Below are 15,940 nucleotides of genomic sequence, written 5' to 3' on the forward strand. Positions count from 1 at the left end.
CTGGAACCTGATCATATATCCTTTCTGAGCCTCTGCTCTTGCATTTCCCTCCATCTAGAATACCCTCTGAATTCTTGCAATCTTTGCCTTTTCGCATTTTTCCTACATCTTACATTTCAAATTAAATGCTCTCTTCTTCCATTCCCAAAGTGTGAGATTTATTTCTCCTCTGAATAGATGATATTAACAATCACACACACTTATACGACCATGACTATATGTCAGGGACTATTTTCTAACTACTTTAAATATAGTAACTCATTTAATCCTCCTAACAACCTTCTGAGCTACATATTATTTGTACTACTCTTTTATAGATAAAGAAACTGAGTTATAGAGAACTTAAGTAACTAGTAAAAGTTTATGCAATCAATTACTGGAAATCAAGAAATCCAATCTGAGCTGCTTGTTTTAGAGCCTGCTACCACACTACATCACCTATGAGGCAATAGCTGATAATTATTTTCCATTTCTATCGTCACTGATGCAGTTTAATCCTCTCCTCTCCGGATATTTTTCAATATCTGACTCATTGCTGTTAGTAGCCGAGGCACTATAGAATATACTCTACCTCCCATATTGCAAAGTAACTTTCTAAAACACCCATCTAGGCAGCAGCAGCATCCAAAACATAACAAAACAGAAACAAAGTACAATAACCACATAATATCCCTTGATTGCTGATTTAATTTGTTTAAAACGTTTGTCAGCTTTCCTTGCTTTAAGATACAGTCTTCCATGGCACAAATACCTTTTTAATCTGATGCCAGTCAATTCCTTAACCTAGCTTCCAGTACCCGCACCGCTCACTGTTCCAGCCTTTATTCTCAGGCTGCCCCTCTCAGCGAGTCCTTAAATGTTCATACCTACTTGTGTCTCCATGTCCTTGTTAGGATTTCTCTCTTTGCCAGCAGTATCTTTCGGTCTTCCTCCCTCCCTCTCTCTCTCTCTTTTTTTTCCCTCTCTCTTGCTCTCTCTTTCCCTCATCCCCTACCTCTTTACCTTCTACCTCCCTTCTACTCACTCCCTCTCTCCCCACTCCCTATCCCTTCCCATCTCCTTGTGAAGGCAAAAGTCCAGCTCACTTTTTTTCTTGGCAGTGTCCCATATGCACCCCTTTCATTACCAGCAAAATTCTATTTTCTTCTGAGATGCCATAACATAGTAAACCTGTACTTTAGCATGTATCATATCATATATTGTGATTTGCATTTCTAGTTAGTTCCCCAGCTAACTAATGAGTTGTTTTAGGGGCCATGTTTTATTCACCTTTATCCTCAGCATCTACCACTTTGTGCAAGGTACACAGTAAGTGTTCAAAAAATGTCCTGTGAAATGATTTCTTTATTTGGGGGGCCATCTAATAGGGTCAAACACATTGATGACACTCCATAAGTATTTTTTGAAATGAGTAACCTTGTACCTTCTTGTTCTTTGAAGTTAGTATAGATCTAATTCCTAGATGCCTATGGATTAATTTGGGAGTATTATAAAACCTACCACAGGATAATTAAGGCCTCCTCACTAGCAAAGATTCATATTAAGTCACTGTTTATACTGAGATGCACAGAGTATTTAATTAAGTATTTCAAATATATATATAATGTATCTATAAAAAATGGTGTCTTGCATTTGCAAGACTGCAAATAATTAATTAATTAATTAATTAATGCATGATTAAGTTATTTATATGATTATATTGTGTTAAATTTGTGGCAATCTTTATAGAACTTGTTTTCATTCTTTTTTAAACATTAATGAAACAAAAAGCAAATAAGCATTTCTTTTTTTTTTAAGATTTTATTTATTCATTCATCATAGTCACAGAGAGAGAGAGAGAGAGAGAGAGGCAGAGACACAGGCAGAGGGAGAAGCAGGCTCCATGCAGGGAGCCCGACTTGGGACCCGACCCGGGTCTCCGTGGGACCCCATCCGGGCTCTCCAGGACCGCGCCCTGGGCCAAAGGCAGGCGCTAAACCGCTGCGCCACCCAGGGATCCCCAAATAAGCATTTCTTCTTTGAGTTTTTGCTTTAAAGAGGGCACTGAGGTAATTTAACAAAGCAGTGCAAAAGAAACACTAAATGTGAGAAAATATTTCATTTCAAGCAATTATTTATAGGAGGGCATAAGTAACAGCTAGATAAGGCAACCCAGTTTCCCAGGAAACTTCATCAAATGGTAACCATATCAAGCAGAGGCCAGCATGAACTATGATAGGTGTGCACAGTGTATAATAAATAAGGAAATGATAACCCCAAAGGCCAGCCAAAATACAATAAATTAATAGTATATTGGATTGCATTTGTCAGTAGAAAAACTTTGATGGAAAAATTTCTGGTTTTGCCAATAAAAAACTACACAGAGCATATGGTTCATTGAAATAGGAGCCTTTTTTTTTTAAAATCAAATGTTTTAAGTAATCTGTGAAATTACTAAAATTTTAAATTTCTTTGCAGATCAACAGAACATGAAAATTAGTTTGAAAAAAATCTCTGAAAGGGGCACCTGGTGGTTCAGTGGTCTGCCTTTGGCTCAGGTCGTTATCCCAGGGTCCTGGGACTGAGTTCTGTATCAGGCTTCCTGCAGGGAAACTGCTTTTCCCTCTGCTTATGTCTCAGCCTCTCTCTGTATGTGTCTCTCATGAATAAATAGATAAATCTTAAAAAAAAAATCTCTGAAAACTCAGTGTAAAGCTTAAGCTTGTATTTAACATCCAGTTGAGTAGAATGCCTTTACACTAGCAGTCATATGGATTCTTCTAGAGCCATTTATTTGAATAATATTGATCATTACATCATAACTAAGATACATGTAGAGTATTTTTATTTATTAAAAAGAGGGAGTCTTAGCTACCTTGACTTATACTTGACTAATTTTGGGAGAATAGTAATGCAAGACTGTGTAGGAATTAAGAAGTGGTGGTCATTTCTTGTTTAGCTTGCATTTCTTTTGCTTTCTTCTGAATTTATACTTCAGCGTAATTGAAAACCACAGGGGTTCCAGATCATTAATTTCTCAGGGGTCAGTTCTCGATGCTAGGCTGATTTTCTCTGCGTTCATTTCTTCCCTGCTATCCAGCCCCAAGAGCTTCAGTCTTATCCACCATTCTCTTTAACATCGTTAGCATGTTCTCTAGTATTCGCTGGTTCTATAACGAGCAGGGTATCATCTCTCCAGCTCCTACTTCCCTAAAAACATAGGAGACACTTTTTTTTTTTTTTTAGGAGACACTTTTTATGTAAGAATTTTACTGTTACTCACTATGGAACAGAGAGTCTTGATAAAAATAATCAGACTAAAAATCACAATGTTTAAGAAAACTTACATTTTTTTAAATGACTGTTTTAGAGTTGTTTCATGAGAGAAGGTGCAGAGTTCCAATATAAGTGCTGTCTCCATCCTTATAACATTTTTTTTAAGATTTTATTTATTTATTCATGAGACAGAGAGACAGAGAGACAGAGAGAGAGAGAGAGGCAGAGAGGCAGAGAGGCAGAGAGGCAGAGACACAAGCAGAGAGAGAAGCAGGCTCCATGCAGGGAGCCCGATGCGGACTCGATCATGGGACTCCAAAACCACACCCTAGGCCAAAGGCAGGCGCCAAACCGCTGAGCCCCCCAGGGATCCCCAACACTTTAATGCATATCATCTCCTCACAACTTCCTGATATGGGAAGGCCTGGAAACTCTCAGGACCACTGCTCTGCTCTATTATTTTTGGTGGCAGATTTCACGTAAAGGCCTGCATTCCCAGTTACACAGGTCTACAGATGCAAAACAATAGGTAGATGTCCAAGTTACTTTTGGGGTACATGTTTCAGGGCCTTCCAGTCTTGACTCCCTTCTCAGTGGCCTCACAAGTCAACATACAGGATGCTCTCCTATGGTGATTACCACATCTACAACCTTCCTTTGAATACTCATGATTCCTGGGTATCTGGGGAATGATACAATAAATAAGCCTGAATGAGTGAATCTTCCGTTTTATTAATGCATAATGCCTGATGTGTCATGAGGCATGTGTTACAAATGTCCTTAGTTTAGCCCAAAGGTGCTCATTTCACCAAGGCTATATTTAAGTCACCAAAAAAAGCACCCCCCTCTCATTCAGTAATTCAAACTTCCAGTTTTAGGTCCACCCTCTGCCTATACTATAACCACCATCATCCCATATCAAGTAATAGAGGTCTGATCTGGAGGGTCTATGACTAAATAAATTTTAAAAAATCTTTTAAAAAATGTTCTAAGATAAAAGCAAGTTACAAAACTATTCTGTCAAAGAAACAACATGATGATGGCTATAATAATGTCTATTCTATGGATTGCTGGCTCTATTATTAAGTAATTGAAAAGGCAAGTAAGAACACCAGGGCATTTTGGAGGTAGCAACTGCATGAAGCGACTCTGCCCCGGCCAGCCAGATAGGGGAACAAAAAGAAGAAATTGGAATTATTAAAACATGGAAGTTTGAAGGTGGGACTTCATGGGGCTGGCCCAGACCTCTGAGGGGGAGGGGTTCCAGCTTGTCTGGTGCTGATGTCTCTGAAGGGAGTCACAAGACCGGTTTTGCAAGTGTTGGAAGAGCTAACAAACCGGAGTCAAAGGCTGCTGTTGGAACTCAACTGCTATGTGAAGAGGAACCAACCAGGTAGGAACGGGCCGCTCCTCGCTTCCCTGGCTTTGCACGCTCCCTCCAGCGCCCCCTATCGGCAGACTGAATAAGTAGCCGCAGGCAAAGCCGAAATGCAATTTTTTTTAATTTAAGATTTTATTTATTTATTCATGATAGACCTAGAGAGAGAGAGAGAGAGAGGCAGAGACACAGGCAGAGGGAGAAGCAGGCTCCACGCAGGAGCCCGACGCGGGACTCGATCCCGGGACTCCAAGATCGCGCCCTGGGCCGAAGGCAGGCGCTAAACCGCCGAGCCACCCCGGGATCCCAGCCACCCAGGGATCCCCGAAATGCAATTTTGAGAGTCCTACTCCCGTTGGAGTCACACCACAGACTGTGGAAGGGTGGATTTGAAGCGTAAAGGCCCCGTGTGATAACTGACATACTGAACATAGAACCCTGGGGAATGTATTTAGTGGGTGGAATGTGAAAAGGTGGGGGTGGGGGGGAGATTACAGAAGGAGAATCAGCTTGGTAAATGTCAGAGTAGGACATAGGCGGTTTTTAGCAGTGTTAAGTATTGTGGTTGAAGGAAGACCATTGGTTTCACAATTGAGATTTGGCTAGGAAGGCATTTGTGGAGTCATTGAAACAGGCACTGCATTATAATAAAGTGGACATGGTATAGGCTGACTCCTTTTTCAAGAACTACAAAAGGAAGGAGATGGAGTAACCTAAAAAGAAGAAATACTTTAGTAAAGATGGGGGGGGGGGATGAGTGAAGTTATAGAAAAAAATATTATGTGGAAAGAAAGGAAGTAGTGTGCCCTTTGTAGGATAATTTTAACTGAATCATTAAGGTAAGTGATAAGTAAGGTGTTTTACTGAGAATGAATGTAGCTATAGTGGGATTGGGACCTGGGGGAATGAAGATGATTCAGAGCACTTCATGGTGGAACTTGGTAGAGGCAGGTTATTCCAGATCTGAGACTGTAAGAATCTGACAGTGATTTCTAGAAAATCTCTAACCCAAATCAGGATTAAGAATTATATACATTTGGGGCGAAAGTGTGTGTAAGATTCTAAGCCTCCAGTTTTGTTTCTGCAGCTGAGGGTTTTTCAAATTAGATAGTACTGACATTTGGAGCCAGGTAATTTTCGCTGGGAGTGGGGGCTGTCCTATGCTTTGTAGGGTGTATAGCTGCTCTCCTTTGTAGGGTGTCCCGGGCTGCTACACACTTGATGCCCAAAGCAAATTATCCCTTCCCCCACATGATGATAATCAAAAAATGTCTTCAGACATTGTCAGATGACCCCTGGAGGCAAATTATCGCCAACTGAGAACCACTGCCCTGCTCCAAGAGATCAACAAAGGCTCTGCTAACTTGTTGGCTCCTGGTTATAATGCCCATTTGGCAAAATCTATATTCTCAGCTTCTCCATCTGGAATCTTGGCACCTCCTTATCCTGGTTCGTTTAGCACTTCTGATGTCTTTTTCTTTTTCTTTTTTTAAAGATGTATTTATTTATTTGTGAGAGACACAGAGAGAGAGAGGCAGAGACATAAACAGAGGGAGAAGCAGGCTCCCTACAAAGAGCCCACTGTGGAACTCAATCCCAGATCTCCAGATCACACACCCTGAGCCAAAGTCAGAGACGCTCAACCACTGAGCCACCCAGGTGTCCTGTCTTTTCCTTTTTTAAATTAATTTATCTAGTGTGTGTGTGTGTGTGTGTGTGTGAGAGAGAGAGAGAGAGAGAGACTGCGCATGTGCGCGCGCACACACACACACACACACACACTCACACACTCACACACAAGTCGGGGAGGGTAGAAGGTGAGGGAGAGATCTCCAGCAAACTCTGCACTGAGCACTGAGCCTGATGCAGGGCTTGGTCTCATGACCCCGAGATCATGAACCTAAACCAAAATCGAGTCCCACATTCAACTACCTGAGCCACCCAGGTACCCCACTTTTGGTATGTTTAAATGGATATTTTAAAAAATTTGTTTGACTTTTCTAATAGTCTCCGTGGCCATTTTGTTCTGCTGAAAGATATCACCTAATATTCAGAAACACAAGTCCAAGGAACTATCTTTTAATGTTATTATTTTGCTAGTTGATTATATTATTTTTCCTTTATTCTAACCACTGATCAACAAGTTTCAGCTCAGAGGCCAAATCTGCTCTTGCCTGTTCTGGAAGTAAAATTTTATTACAGCACAGTTACACCGTCATTTACAGATTATCTGTGGTTGCACTAAGACTGCTGAGTGGTTACCACAGAAAGCTAAGGCCTTGACTTCACAGTTTGCCAAACCCTGCTCTAGATCTTGAAAACCTTGGAAGGCAAGAACCAAGAGTTTGTATCTCTAGTGTTTAATATATTGTAGACAAATGACTGCATATTAAAATTTTCTTAAATGCATCCAAAAATATACATTGAACACACTTTCTTTTATTTATTCATATATCTTTAAAAATATTTATTTATTTATGATAGACATAGAAAGAGAGAGAGAGGCAGAGACACAGGAGGAAGGAGAAGCAGGCTCCATGCCAGGAGCCCCACGTGGGACACACTCCCTGGGCCAAAGGCAGGCGCTAAACTGCTGAGCCACCCAGGGATCCCCAATCACTTTCTTTTAAATGCCTAAAGGCAATGAAAGATGTTAGTATATTTGCTACATTATTATGTATTATTTAGGTCAAATGGCATGGTTAGTTAAAGAATAATGCCAAAAGGTTTATTTATTTTGGCTGGGAGGAGCAGAGAGCAAGGGAGAAAGAATCTTAAGCAGACTCCACATCCAGTGCAGAGCCTGAGGCTGGCTCCATCTCACAACCATGAGATCATGACCTGAGCTGAAATTAAGAGTCCACTGCTTAACCAGCTGAGCCACCCACATGCACCACCAAAAGGTTTAAGAGTAGAGAGAAGATTCCTAATTGTACCTATTGTTTTATTTTTTTCAGTGATAGACTGTCCGTTTCACTACCTGTGTTGCAAAAAAAAAAAAAAAATTGTATTATTTGTTACAAAGGGAATAAGACAAAGTAAATGCTTCAGTATAAATCAGTCATCCCTACAGATTTTCTTCAAGGTTTATTTATTTATTTTTTAGAAGGAGACAAAGCAGGAGTAAGTGGGCAAGAGGCAGAGGGAGAGAGAGAAATCCTCAAAGGGACTCCACACTGAGCACAGATCCTGACCAGAGGCTCCATCCCAGGACCCTGAGATCATGACCTGAGCCAAAACCAAGAGTCCATCTCTTAACCAACTGAGCCACCAGGCAATGCTACAGATCTTTTAAAAATAGTGTATTTACTGTTTTACTGGACATTTACTTTATCTTTCTGTTGATCCATATGGATCTGTAAATAATTCATGGTACATGCTTTCCTTGAAATTCATCTGAAGACTATCATAATTTATATTTCATATATTTTATAATGTATTATTCAATAAAAATGCCTTCTATGTAGTTTCCCTCAGGAGCAAATAGCTTGAAACAGTTACCTTTTTCTCTTCTGTCACAGACAAAAAGTAGCAGTAAGTAGCTCACAGACTCATAAGCCAAAGAAAGGAAATTATTTACCAGCTCACCATTGTTATTAGTTGTCATTGGACCAAAATAATATTAGTGTTGTTATATAGACAGTTGTTACCTGTAGGCTTACACTTTATTATTTTTATTTAAAGATTTTTAAAATTTATATATTCATAAAAGACAGAAAGAGAGGCAGAGACATTGACAGAGGGAGAAGCAGGCTCCCAGTGGGGTGCCTGATGCGGAACTGGATCCCAGGATCACAGGATCACTACCTGAACCAAAGGCAGATGCTCAACCACTGAGCTACCCAGGCACCCCCTAGGCTTCCACTTTAAAATCTTATAATACTTATTAATTATTTGTTCCACTAATTTTTAATGATGAATACTGTTAGTCGGTTGTTATCCTGAATTCATTTAGCATCTTGAATATTAAAATCTAGATATCTGTCATTCCGTTAATTCTATGACAAAAGCGTATTTACCATACAATAAGTCTTACCAGTCTTGAACAAAAGTGACTTAAAGGGGATCCCTGGGTGGCGCAGCGGTTTAGTGCCTGCCTTTGGCCCAGGGCGCGATCCTGGAGACGATCCTGGAGACCCGGGATCGAGTCCCACGTCGGGCTCCCGGTGCATGGAGCCTGCTTCTCCCTCTGCCTGTGTCTCTGCCTCTCTCTCTCTTTCTGTAACTATCATAAATAAATACAAATAAAAAAAAAGTGACTTAAAACTATGAGACATAGTTATTTTATGACTTTGGGTTGTACCTGGGTAGTATCTATGACTTTTTTACTCATCTCTTGAGGGCTATCGGTAACCCTTAATGATTTATATCCCGGAGTTTCCTCAGCCAAACAATTTTGTAAAGAAACTAAAGGGTTTGTTTTTGAAATGAATGGTTATACTAACTAGAAAGCATGCCTCTTTAACAGGGCTGCAAACAAAGTATCTTGCGTCATTCCAACATCTGGATTTCATTTATTGCTAAAGCAGGATAAGATGGATTTGGAAAGAATGAAGTGAAATCAGTTTTAGTGATCATTATCTTAATTTTAGACTGAAAATTTCCCTGCAAGTCAGGCTCTTCCATGTCTGACTTTGAATGTGCACTTCACAGGAATAAAAGTTGTGGTGACCTAATCCACTCCTATTCTCTCTCTGACTTTAAAAAACTTCTTAATGAAAAATTTTGGAATAAGAGATAACCTTACCTGAAATTTCTGTGCAATGACTCTGTTAATGTTCACATATATTTATTTATTTTAATAGCCTGCAGTTGTTAAAAAGCTTTATTCCTCCAAAAGTACAATACACTTACTCTGTATTTTACAGCTTTTCAAATTAATTATCTAAATTTGGGTTAGATTTTTGGATTTTCAAAATTCATTCATAAAAGAGATACATCAGAAAGAATGTTTGAACTATCTAATGTGCACATTAAATTTTCATATAATGATAACATAAGTTTAATTGTCAATCTATGCACATGTTCATGCATGTTTGTGTCTTTCAAAAATCTTTCCTTACATTTTCTTGAAATTCTATAAATATTTGGCAGATGACTTTCTCAAACATGACTAAAGTTTTAATTTTAAGTTCTTTCTCAGTTGCTCTTATATTGAAGATATTAAGCTTAGATTTTAAGGTCTTCAACACATTTAAAGATTTATTTATTTATTTGAGGAGAGAGAGAGAGAGAATGCACTAGAGCACACACACATACAAATCTGGGGAAGAGCAGAGGGAGAGAATCTTCAAGCAGACTCTCCACTGAGTATAGAGTCACATGGGGCTTGATCTTACGGCCCATAAGATCGTGACCTGAGCTGAAACCAAGAGTCAGATGCTTAACTGACTGAGCCACTCTGGTGTCCCTAAAAACTATTTTTAATTAAAGATGGAAAGAAAGATTTATGAAAGAAATTTAAAATTATTGCAGAGAAAGAATTTTTCATGTATGATGGTCCTATTCCAAGTAATCCTAATCATTACTAGTATTAGCACTAAAAGGGAAGAAAAAGATAGTAATAGGAAGAATAGAACTAGAAATATTTTAAAAAGACCTGGAAGTCATATTTCTTTTTTTTTTTAATTTTTATTTATTTATTATAGTCACAGAGAGAGAGAGAGGCAGAGACACAGGCAGAGGGAGAAGCAGGCTCCATGCACCGGGAGCCCGACGTGGGATTCGATCCCGGGTCTCCAGGATCGCGCCCTGGGCCAAAGGCAGGCGCTAAACCGCTGCGCCACCCAGGGATCCCTGGAAGTCATATTTCAAATGACAGAAAAACTCCTCCTGGAAGTCAGAGCTCTTGGATGCTGGCCTAATTATCCAGGTTGAAAAAACGGAAAATGGAAGGAAATACTATCCTTAAAATATTTAAGGCCAGATCTGGTCAAGTGCTAAAATACAAAATTCAGGAAAATCCCCAGAATATGTTGTCAGGGCAATGGCCTAAGTGATATCCATGTAACTCTTTCTGTGTTCCATTGATGTGGGAAGAGGGCTCTGGAGCTTGGTTTGCACTCTTACTGATTCCAGGATGACCTTAGGCAATTTACTTGATATGACTGCCAGTGTTCCCTCTCTCCAGAGAGTTTAGAAAATGACACTTACTAGGTGGGGCTTAATGTTTGTATCCACTTCAAAATTCCAAAGAGAATATTTTCATGATAGGAAAAGTATCATTGATGAAGGATAGTTGGAAGAAAGGCAGGCAGACACAAGTCCCCCACCCTCACCCCCAGAAGAAACCACCATTACAAGGATTTTACACCACCCTTTCCCACGTGATAGATGACAAAAACCTGACTGGATGATGGGTGCAGGGAGGGTTAATCAGATCAAGACAGCCCATCAAAGCCCCATAAAAACTCCTAGACTTAGAAACTCTGGTGGCAACCCTCTTGGGTCCCCTCCCTTTTCGGGAGCTGTGTATTATCATTTTGCTATCGATCAATGCACTTTGCTTTGCTGCCCACCATTCTTCATCTGGTCTACCTCCCAAGGCTCAATCTGGTTTGCAATGTCATTAGATCTGGATTTGATGCACAGTGGAAGATAGCATAGTCAACCCATCAGCAAATATATACTATTTGAGATTGCTAGGGAATTAGGAGAACAGCAAAGGAATCCCAGTCATGGATGAAACGAGTTGCTCTCTCAGGGGCTCATTTCATAATTCTGTTGAAGGGAGTAATGATATTTCTACTACTTCAGGGTTTTCTGAGAAACATGAAAGACAGTGAATTGGCAAAGTGTCCTGAGTCAAAAAATTAATAAATCACTACTAATTACAATAATAACAAAAAAAAAACCAAGTGCCTCCTCCTATATTTTAGCACAGTGCAGAATACCAATTTACCTCATCAATTCTTTACAATAGCCTTTTTCCTCACATGAAGAAACTGAGGCATAGGAGCTACAGTAACCCGCTAGTGAAGTGGGAGAGGGGGTGTGCGAGGGTAGAGCCAGGACACAAACCCAGGCCTGTCTAATTCGAAAGAGGTATGAAGAGTAACGAATTCCAGTCAGCTACATATGCTCCTCAGACGCAGTAGTGGCCAACTTTATTTTCTGTTTGCTCGGTTATTGCTGGCTGCCTTGCAAGTGATTAGCAATTTTCCAGGAAATTCCTCACTTTTGTGGGAAGCCTGTTGCACTGATCTGCAATGAAAAGTATTTCCTTCCAAAAACTCTCAGTTAATGCCTCTGTGTTCCCATCCAGAAAGATCTGTCTTAGATAGCAAAGGGAGAAGTTAAAGGGAAGATTCTGAAACAGTTACTATATACCAGGCACTTGTTTAAAAAATAGGTGTTTAAAAACACTTCACTTATTGCTTAGAGCAACTTTGAAAGAGAATACCAGGGTTCAGAAAAGACGAATGATGCACCCAAGGCTGTGCAGAAAATAGCAAAGTGAGAGGTTTGAATTCACATCAAGCCCCTGCTTCTTCCCGCAACCTGTGCTGCCTCTGAAAAGGATACGCTTGCAGTGTATCTTGTTTGGTTAAAATATTTTTATGATTTTATGATGTAAAACAACAGTGGCAACTACCAGCACTGCAACTACATGGAAAAGGGCTCTGTTCAAATATCACCTCCTCCTGAGGAGAAGCTTTCCTCTGAAGTAGTCAGCCTACCTCTATCCACTCCCGCATTTCATTGCTCATCATAGCACTTGCCACCATCTGACAAAACATAGGGTTATTTGTCTTCATTATCTGCCCTGCCTACTGGAATATGAGCTTCTAGAAAGCATAGGCCTTGTCTTGTTAATTTCCATGTCCTTCATGCCTAAAACAGTGACTGAAATAAATAATAAACATTTGTTACATGAATGGATTCTGCCATGTTTTTAAAGCCAGGGTGGACAGCAAGCACATGGCAAGTTGATAACAGAGTATGTTTTAGTCTGGAAAACATTACTTTGATACAAGAAAATGCAGCAATTTGAATCATATTTTTGCTTAATAGGTTAAAAGTGATTCCTAACTTAAACGCACTACCCGTATCTAGAATTTGGCTCCGATATAAAGTTTCACTCAGGGACCCCATGAGCATTATTTATTTTATTTATTAAGCATTTTTAACACTACCATTGCAACTTTTAGGCATTCTGACATTCTAGGTATAAATGTATCTATTTTTAATATTATTAACTTCCAGAAGCCTGAGGGCACAGACATTTTAATTCACTTTACGAAGCTTTGAAGTAAAAGAGGTGGAAAGACCAATGAAGAATGAAAAGATCAAAAGAGGGACAACTAAGCTATGAAAATCTAGAAAGTGTTAGTTTTATCGATTAAAAAAGCCCCAGATAGATTAGTCAACTCCCACAAATATTTCAAATTTCAGATAAGTAGCAATATTTTTATTAATTAACTGACACCCTTCTTTTTTCCCTACATTTCCTGCTTGAATGCTCTTTCATTTCTTCTTTACATGACAGAAATCTCATGATCTCATTTTTTCCATTAACATCTATCATAGTTAATCAATAGTTGTTTTTATGTTCCAAATGTGATGGGTTTATTTTATTTTACTCTGATGCAAAACCAAAGATTTCCACTACAGCACAGAGACCAATATATTATTAAAAGGTCATGAAAAAGTGGTGTGGGACATGCAGGACGTGATGTACAAACTGGAGGGTTGGGTCATTTCCTTTGTAATGTGACACTACATTTAAACGTGAGGAACACGTTTAAAATAACACTGCGGAACTCAACTGAAATGTGGCACAAACATGACAACTTCCAGGCATGCCTTCAAGTACCTCCCGCAGGATGGACTTGCGATCTCTAGACTTCAGTGTGGGGAGGATTACAATTCTTTGGAAGAATAAAAAGTTCACACTTTTGAAATTTCACAGAAGAATTTTAAGGCCAAAACATAGTGGCTTCTCTTCACTTCCAGGGACAAATAGGATGCTTTTCTCAAAACCACATTAAGCTTCTAGTTCAAATCCCAACCCAACTTTGTGACCTCCTGCACTGAAGTTTTTTCTGTTGATTAAAGCTGATAGGGTCAGTTTGATTCCTGGTTGAAGGGTCTGAGTATAACCCAGTCCAATTAGGCTGGCATTATTGACTTTAGCAGTTAGAGAAGTTCTATAATCTAGCTTGTATTTAGCAGCCATGCCAAAACGGGTATTGTTACTGCTGGCTGTCCAAGAAAGGTTTATTGATGTTTCAATCTTCCCATTAACCTTCTGGTAGATAGACCCTCCAAATTCAGCGCCATCATTCACATTAGTGTGCAGCTGGAAGTCTGCAACCTTGTAACCCAGGGCGAAATTATCCTGTGACAGTTTGGATTTGGTTGTGTCAAAATTCATCTGATAGCCAACAAGCCAACCTTCAAAGGATAACACAGCCCAACCATAGATGGTTGGTCCAGAAAAATCTATATCAACATTACTGTCAATATGAAACAACCTCGTTTATAGGAGGCCTTCAATTTTCCACTCTTCTTTCCTGTGTTCGGTACAAATATGGTATCAAGAGTCAGTTTCAACCCTTCAGCCAACTTATTCTCCAAAGAGATTTCTGTTCCAAGAGTATTGTCTGTGTTCCATTTCTGGGTGAAAGTAAGTCCATAGTTACAGACCTTATATTTGGTCTCTAGGTTGCCTGATGCTTTCCCTGTATCAGTGTAAGCATGACCAGAAGTAGAAAATTCTACTCCTACTACAAGACTTGGTTCTCAGATCTATTTTGACCATGCCGAATCCATGTCCTTTATTGAAGAAATCCTTGGCGGCCTTTCCTAGGTCTCAGTAAGTCGGTGTGTTACACATCTCTCCAACCAGAGGGCCTATCTCCACTCCGCCAGGGCAATGCTCAATAGTAGTTTTTATAAGTTATAATAGTATTACATACAACATGAGATTTCAGTGTCATGTGGCTACAGGTATGTGCCCATAAACATACTAATTCTAATAAATTTTATTTTTTATAATAACCATAAAGAATGTACAGTGCATTTGTAATTGTATGTAATGCATTATCTGGCATATTTCCGAAAGGAGGCACCTTTGCATTTGACTAGACACCAATAAGAAAACTAATTCTTCACTAGCAATTTTTATATTTAGCTTTTAGAAGAGTATTCCACAGACTAGTTTGTGATACTGTACACTTCAGCCTATGTTTTCCCCTACTACACAAATATGCACTGTGTCAGCATCTTAGAATGGGATGATACTATGAAAGGACCTCTGGCCTGCCCTTTAATGTTCTCACACCAGGCAAATGGATACAACACATGGTAAGAGTATGCCTGGAAGCTCTTCATTCCTATGCTGGGCAGCTGGCAATAACTTTTCGTGAATGTGATTGTGAACCACGTAAACAGATTTCATGAAACCCAAGCTGAACACATCCTCACCTCATCTTCCCCTTTGCTGGATTCCAAAAAGGCTCATTGGTACTCCACCATCACTTGCAGGGGAAGTTGGAGTGAAAAAGACAATAATCTTAACCAAATTCGGTTGAGGTATTTTACTTTGGCAAATTTTACAATGGCATATGAATGTGTAAACACATTGTTGGTGTTCCTTCCAGAGCCTTGGAAGGGATCCCAGAAGGGAGGGTCCTGAACCTTAGTTTCACTAACTTCATATTAGATTCTCCAATGATGGGTAGACATCTCCCACACTTCAGCTCCGCTAACTTTCATCTCTTGTTCGTATTGACAAAGCATATTTTTGCTGTTCTTCTTGCCTTTCAAATCAAATCCTTATCATTTGTGGTGCAGCTCAGAGGGTTTTTTCTGATCTCCTGTGTGTATCGCTCCCATTACTCTCTGCCATACACCCCTGTTCCTCTCTCTTTTTTTTTTTTTAATTTTTTTGATATTTTATTTATTTATGACAGATACAGAGAGAGAGAGAGAGGCAGAGACACAGGCAGAGGGAGAAGCAGGCTCCATGCACCGGGAGCCCGATGTGGGATTCGATCCCGGGTCTCCAGGATCACGCCCTGGGCCAAAGGCAGGCGCCAAACCGCTGCACCACCCAGGGATCCCCTGTTCCTCTCTCTTTTTAGCCCCCGTCTCTCTCTCTCTATTTTATGTGCATATTATTGTCTGCCTTTTCTGGTAAAATGTGGGCTCTATGAGAGCAAGAATATTGCTTAGATGCTCACAAAAAATCATTTGAATGAATGAATCAATTAATCAATTAATCAATGAACTATAAGCTTAAATGTATCTTTTTAATTAGCTCAAGAGTATTATTTTACAGTTTTAATAAATTTATTCCAACTC

The 15,940-nt window shown here is 39.6% G+C and overlaps 1 pseudogene; it reads right to left on the reverse strand.

Annotated features, from left to right (window-relative positions):
• Positions 1-13,191: 13,191 nt before the first annotated feature.
• LOC144304277 (non-selective voltage-gated ion channel VDAC3 pseudogene) lies at positions 13,192-14,471 on the reverse strand (annotated as a pseudogene).
• Between the last annotated feature and the right edge of the window lie 1,469 nt (positions 14,472-15,940).

Source organism: Canis aureus, chromosome 33 (assembly GCF_053574225.1).
Source record: "Canis aureus isolate CA01 chromosome 33, VMU_Caureus_v.1.0, whole genome shotgun sequence".
Classification (NCBI taxonomy): domain Eukaryota; kingdom Metazoa; phylum Chordata; class Mammalia; order Carnivora; family Canidae; genus Canis; species Canis aureus.